This window comes from Triticum dicoccoides, chromosome 2B, assembly GCF_002162155.2.
Source record: "Triticum dicoccoides isolate Atlit2015 ecotype Zavitan chromosome 2B, WEW_v2.0, whole genome shotgun sequence".
In the NCBI taxonomy this organism is placed as follows: Eukaryota; Viridiplantae; Streptophyta; class Magnoliopsida; order Poales; family Poaceae; genus Triticum; species Triticum dicoccoides.
The window spans coordinates 674124150-674131485 of NC_041383.1; the positions used below are offsets into that span (position 1 = coordinate 674124150).

At 45.4% G+C, this 7336-nt stretch overlaps 1 long non-coding RNA gene across 1 annotated transcript; it reads right to left on the reverse strand.

Annotated features, from left to right (window-relative positions):
* Positions 1–5282: 5282 nt before the first annotated feature.
* Positions 5283–6487, reverse strand: LOC119368281. Its single transcript, XR_005176591.1, has 3 exons — positions 6422–6487; positions 6303–6344; positions 5283–6208 (listed from the first exon to the last, which is right to left on the reverse strand). It is a non-coding gene; the product is annotated as an uncharacterized LOC119368281 (long non-coding RNA).
* Between the last annotated feature and the right edge of the window lie 849 nt (positions 6488–7336).

The following is a 7336-nucleotide window of genomic DNA, read 5'->3' on the forward strand; positions in this document are numbered from 1 at the left end:
TCATTGAAGCAAGCGTCAGCCTTGAACTTCAGAGTTTTGGAGAATGGATTCTTCAGCTGTGGCTGAGGAGTGTTAGTGATTTGAAGAATGACTTCTGGAATGTCAATCTCTGGAGCCACAGGATGACGAATATCAGCTTCTGTTTCATTTGCAGCTTGGGCCTCCATTTCTTCAGCAGCATTTTTATCAGCACAAGTGTCTAGAATCTCTTCATGAATGGAAGGGGTGGCATGAATTTCTTTAGAGCCCATTACTTTAGTTGGAGTAGGGGACTGAGGAATTTGTTCAATTGGTGTGAATAGAGGAGAGTTGGGGTGTTGGCTATCCCAAAAATCATCATTCATCACAGGAGTGGTGCTCCCAATATCCGCATCCTCATCCACTTCCATTTCTTCAACGCCGGCCTCTTCAACAGTAAACTGAGGTGTTGGCGATGATACCTGTGGAGTTGAAGTGAAAGCCTCAACTTCAGTTTCTTCATCCATCTGCTCTGTGGAGGTAGCAGAGGGATCTTCTTCAGTAGATTCTTCAGGAATCTGATATTCTTCACCATAAGGAACAAGTTCCTTTGATGGCATGCTTGCAAGAGGAACATCATCAATGCGATTGTCCATTGAACTTGTCAAAATCTTCGCCTTCTTGGGGGCCAAAGATTCCGTGGCAGCTGATGCTTTCCTCTTCTTCAAAGCAGCACGCTCTGTAACTTTGGTTTTCTTCACTTCTAGAGCAGAAGGAAGAACTGGGCTTGGTGTTGGTGCAGGCGGAGCAGTGGGAGTTGGATCAATTTCTTCAGTCCCAACTGATGCAGTTGGCCTGTTCTGAGCAGTTTCCTCAGACGTAGCAACAGAGTCTTCAACTGGCCTGGCAGGTTCTTCAGGCGCAACACTAGTGGATGCCCTGGCAGTTTCTTTAGTGGCTAGAATTTCTTCAGCAACCCTGGTGCTTGCAGTTTCATTAGCAGCCTGATTTTCATCAGCGGTGCTGGCAATTCCTTCAGTGGCTTGAGTAGATGCTTCAGCCTGAATGACATCAATGTGCACAGGAGCAGCAACACTTGAATTGAATTTCTTCGTCAGCTTGACGAATCTGACTTTGGCACCCTGCCATTCAGTCTTGTAGGCGTTGAATTCATCGCTGAGCTTTTTGATGTCAGCTTGCAGTGCAATGAGCTGCTCAGGCGAAAGACTGAGGACATTGTCCTTGAGATAGCGCTGCTTTTTGTACTGCGCTTTCTTCACAATCCTGGCTTGGTCATACTTCCATTTCTCTTCAGCTATGAATGCCGTCACAATGTGACTTTGTCCAGGAGTGAGGCCCTACTCAGGTATTGGAGCATCTGGATCCTTGTGCCATAGATCGATGAAATCGAGCATTTTCTTCGGATCGATTAGAAGGGGCACAACACTCCCTTTGGCTCTAGCGGCCCGCTGCTGTCTGTCCATGATGATATCAACTAATTCATCATCATCAGCTTCATCATTAGACGGAGTTTGAAAGACCACCTGCTTCTTGTGAGGACTTGGTCTAGTGCCTCATCCAGCAGTGGCCTTGGTCTTTAGCAGAGTGGGACCGATTGATGAAGGGTGAGCTGAGGAACTTGCTGAAGCTCCTGAGGCAATTGATATGCGAGTGGTCCTTTGGCACGTGGCGAGATGCACAGGTGCTGAGGACTTTGCCGGAGGAGCAGAGGGTTTTGAAACCCGAGGAATTTGAGCAGCTTGAGAAACTGGGGCAGCTTGAGGAAATTGCCTTGGTGGCACTGAGGAGATTGGCCGTGAGGGCATTGACAAAGAACTTGGCCGTGAGGGCATTGTTAAGGAAGGTGGTTTCTTGCCTGGCTTCTTTGGCATAGCCTTCTTGCTTGAAGAAGCCTCAGCAACCGCAACAATAACAGCAGAATCCTCATTGAATTTCGTCACTGCTTCTTTGGCCTGCTTGCCAACTTAGCTTGCCATCTGGCCCACTCATCAACATAATCCTCACCACGTTTAAGGCTTGTTGGATCAGCCAATTGGCCAGGTGCCAGAGGAGGTCTTGGGCACGGAGGGTTGAGAGCAAATTTCTTCATGTATTTGGGAGTGACATATCTGTACTCCCTCCACTCTCTTTCCCATCTTCTTTCTATCCTCTAAATGCGCACTTTGCGCTCATTCTTCGTCTCCTTGCCATGAGTTGCCTCATCAGGTGTGCAGTACCCTGCATAGATGTCCGCACGGATCTCAAAAGCAGTATTAACCTCAAGCTTCTTTCCTCCTTTCTGAGGCCTTTTACAGTCTGCCATTTTCTTCAGCTGAGGAATTTGCACAATTGAGTTCTTTGAAGAAGTATGCAGATTTTCTTTGAGGAATGCTGCAAATGAGTTAAGTTGATGAGAACCTAGTGATTCAGCAGCAGACACTACCTGTGAACAGAGTATAGGTGCGAAGAATTTGAAGAGGTCATATGCGTTCTCAGAAGGTTTTGTAAATTGAACAAGTTTGAGGAAATTGACCCGATTTGTCTTGAAGAATTTCACTAAGCGTTCTTTGTCTTAGGTTCCAGAGTTGTGCGGATCGTGAGATTCACACAATTGAGGAATCATGAATAAAAACATCACTTAGAGAAACAGATCAAGAACTGAAGATTTGTGCTAGGTGTTTAGAGTGTGGAGGTTGAAGAATAAACACCTTTTGAAGATTTGATGAAAATCATCAGTAGAATAAATGCGGTAAAAGTAACTTTTAATTACCCTTGATGAATAACACGATGAACAGGAGGTGTAGATTTAGAAGTTCGTCGGCTCGGATCTTCCACGCCCTAACTTGGCGGAGGAAGACGTCTACGGCGGCCGTGGAGGGAAGATTTCCGCGCCCGGCGCGAGTACAATGGCGACGAGGTCGAGGCAGTGAAGCTCTTTCTCACCGGCGAAGATGGAGGTAGTGGCGGCGCTAGGGCTTGAGAAGCTCGAGCGAGGGAAGGGGGTATTTATAGCTGAGGTGAAAAACTGTTCGCCCGAAGAATTTGGACGAACGTGCACCTGACCCTTCTCATTCGCGCGACATGTGTCACCCACGTACTGAGAGGTGGAGATCGTGTGAGATCGTGGGTGAATAGATAAGCATATCGTGGAATGCATAACGGTTTGAGCGGCAAAAGCAGAAAATTTCAGATAAAAAAAATTTAAAGTGTCATTCGCAATTTCTTCAGCTGACAAGGACACAATGAAGAATTTGAACGAGTTTCAAAATAGAATGCACATGAAGAATTTGTGAACAGACTAGATTGAGTTTAGCATAGAGGGGGAAGGGTCCGATCACATTCACTTAGCAGAAAAATCAACTTAAAGAATTAGCAATAAGTGAATGTTGTAGAGGACATAAACTCATATATATATATATATATATATATATATATATATATATATGGTCGCGCTATTCGTCACCCAGGGTGAGGAATAGTTATTCCTCACCCGAGCCAAACCACTCACACCCCAACCAGGCAGTAAGAAAAAGGGGGCCGTGAGATAAAATTACAACGTGGAAAAGGAATCGGTTCCCACACCAAATCCAGCTTAGACGTAACATAGATGCGAGGTAATCTTACGACCTTCCTAGGTAAGTTACTTCCTGAGATGAGGAAACATACCGGCTAGCCGAAGTGGCCGACTGGCCATAAGAAAGAAAAAAAAAATCTTCTTATATAGTGTTAATATACCTGATGTGCAGCTGGGATAGGAATGTACTGGAGTAAATTTGGACCATGCAAAACGCGTGGATCCAACCAATTAAATCCCTTCTTTCTTGGAAAACCTCTTTCAAAATATGTCCCTTCTTTTATATGACACTTCTTTCAAAATGTGTCTACCTGCATGAGCTTTAGCTGCTCTAGCACATATTCCTCTCATCTGTATAATTTCTTTGAGGAAAAAAAAGAGCTTCCGATCAACTCCAAGAGAAAAATGATAGCGTGGAGATTTGAGAAAAAAAGAGAGCTTCCGATCAACTCCGTAAGAAAACCGGTAGAGTGGAGAGCGGCCAAGCACCATCTCTACTTTAGAGCATCTCTAGCAGGATACGGGAAAAATACTGGCCTGATAAGATACGGTAAAAATGGCTCAGCCCCGTAAATTTCTTACAGGCGGCACGTAAAAACTCAGCCAAACCCGCTATATATACCGGAACTTTGCCGATTTTGGGTTCGCATCCGCAAATTTCTTTTCCCCTCCGCAGCAATCTAGCACCCTCCGGTGAGAATCGAGATCCCTCCGGCCATCGTTCGCCGGGCGCACAGCCAAAAAAAAGCCGGCCCCGATGATGAGCGATGGACACAGGCGGGGTGGCCGAAGGGGCTTCGGCGGCTCGCCGCCCCGACATGATTCCAAGGCCGTGAGCTCCTCCCTCCGCTTGCCAATGGAAGAATGGCGCCGCGTGCAGGCGCGTGAGCACGGCGCACACTCCCGCAGTGCCGGGAGGTGGGCGTTCGTATTGATTTTTGTTTCATCCCCCCCTCCATTTTAGTTGGACTTGTTCACAACCAGTTTAGCTGGACATGTTCAACATGCACAATGCTTACCTTCTCGGCGACGTCCTGCTCGCGACCACAAGGACATCATCCGTGGCGGATCGAGAATGGCCCGACGTGCTTCTCCTCGCCACCCCCTCGACAATGAGGATGACAATAACGCCGAGGTGAGATACTGAAATACATGGCGACATGAGTGCTCTCTTTAGGCAGAAAATGCATGTGCTGTGTCTATTGATTCTTTGCGTCCGTTTCGAAAAAAATGATTCTTTGTGTTTGCTGACATTGTTATCAACAAATGAGATGTATTTTGTGATTTGTTTAAAATTGCCTCAATGGAATATTTTAAATGTGATGTGTTTAATTTGGGGTTCCGCTCTTGGAGTAATCGCTTTCTTATTTATTTTGATAGTAGGCTTATTTTTGATAGGGGTGCAATGAGTTGGAACTTGAGATTGATTCAGAGGTTGTGCATTTGTTCCAAAGAATTTGAAATGATTAGGCACACTCATGTTTTTTATGAACTTATAATTTTTGAACTGAGATTGAACATGGCTGCTCCAGAGATGCATTCATAACAGACATTGTTAACTAAAAAATGCATAGAAAAGGAGACACTGGCAGAGACATGTATACCATAGATCTGTAAATGCTGGTCTCTTTTAAAAAACAGAAAAAAACACTCGCAGCTAAGTAGCCGAGCAATAACATTTATGTCATTTACATTGTTGATAAAGTCAGTATTCTTCTTCGACTGAATATTCTAGTAAGAGTAGCGGCAATGACTTCCTCTGTATCTTTTTCCTAGACTGTAGAACACCGGCTCTTCAACTAACGCTCCCGAGATTGATGTTTGTTACAGATGAAGAAGCTTGTGAGGGTTGGACTTGGACCTAGGCAAGTTGATCGAGTCATGGCCAAGCTATCTTGTCATTTATGGTACTAGCTAATTCCCTGTTTCTCCTTTGAGGAGGATTCAAATGCTGAAAATTCAACCAGCGAGCATAACAAGTTAGACAATACAAATGCATATAGTTCCAATACAAGCAAAATTCAGAAGAAAAAAAATCAAGGTGAGATGCGTGACTGCATAAATGTGTTTCAAGTAATGCTGATACAGTACAAGGTAGTAAATGAGATGTGAGATGTGGGAGTACAGTAGCATTTATTTAATTGACCTTTAACTTGCCTTTTGATCTGTCCGAACAATTGGTATGCCATGGTACTGGCAGTACACTACGGAGTACTAAGATACAACAAACTATAGACGAAGAGACAAATTTCCTCCAGACCCAATACAGTGCAGGTTTCAATCAAAAAGAAAAAATAACCTTCTCTCCTGGACAGAAAAAAAGGCGGAGTTCAGCTTCCTCCTCTCCTTTCTGTGATTTGATAATTAGACCATATATATGACCGCGAGTTCAATCCTTAATGTGAGTGTATGTCAACACAAAAGAATGAGTTAAACCAATTTTTTACTGAATCAAGAAAAATATTCAAGATGTAAACATGACGGCACATGAAGAGGTGCTCGGGTGGTGTTTTATATGTGAGCCAAAGCTAGTGTATACTCAAATGACGGCAAGGAACTTCTTTCTGTTGGAACCCTCGGTACCAGCATGAGCCCCATTCCCCAGAACTACCCCTCGCTCTTCGCCTTGTCGATGTCCATCTCCACCTCGGCGATCTTCCTCTCAATCCCTCCGTCCTCCAACACCAAACAACCCATTTCGAAATTCGTCAACAAACCAGAAGAACAAGTAACACCAGAAAGCATGGGAACCAATAAATTACGTGCATACCAGGTCCCTCAGCTTGTCGTCCAACAAGATCTCCTTGGGGAGCTGCAATCAAGTGCCACAGTCAGGAAAAATAGAGAAAAACGAGAGGTGGGCAGAGAGGGTCATTGAGAGATCCGCACATTGCTACTGCTCTTCTCGAGGAGGCTGGAGAGCCTGACCGGAGAGGGCCGCCCGGGTCTGCGCGTCCTGCCATAGCATGCGAACGAATCGAGGCGAGATCAGAGTTGCTGAGTGGAGGAGAGGTCTGGGGAGGAGAGGGAGGGTGCGAGCGTACCGGCCGGCAACGTACAACCAGGCGAGGCAGGCGGGGAAGGCCATTACGAGGGGGATCCTGCAGGCGGAGGCGATGGCGGCGGAGGAAGACGGGGGCTCACCGTGGTGACGGAGTGGAAACTTCCTATCAAGGACTTGCCCCTAAGCAAACCACCGAGCACCTCTCCATCGTCTACATGTCGGCCGCCCACATCATGCTGGTCGCCATCGAGATTGACTCTAAACTGCCCGATGTTGATTAGGAAAGGACGTGGGGAGTGGGATGGCTCCTTAGACTATCCGTGAGTCAATAGCGTAAAGGTAAATTACTTCGCCAGCAATATAATTTTACGGAGTTGGGATGGTGACTTGCCTTGGTTCCGCCTGGCTTGGTTGAGCACAACGTCTGGCTCGATGAACCGACCAGGGAGAAGAATTACTTATTCTTCACCCTGGGTCTCAAATAGACTTTGAAAAACTAAGGAATTTTAAAAATGAAGAAACTCAAATTGAAGATTTTCAATTTTGGTTGGTGGCGTGACTCACCGTATAAGAAAACTGATTTCAGACACCGCGTACAATTCTCATAGGGTTCTGAGAATCAATTTCTTCACTAATTTCTTCACACTTAGAGGGTTAGTCTTCATTGATTGAAGAAAAAACGTTACTTCATGTGTTGCACATCTAAGTCATCAAGTCAACATAAGTGTTAGGATGTGTGTCCTTTTTAAAGAACATTCGAAGATTCTAGGATATTTAGCTCACACCGCAACTTGCTAAAT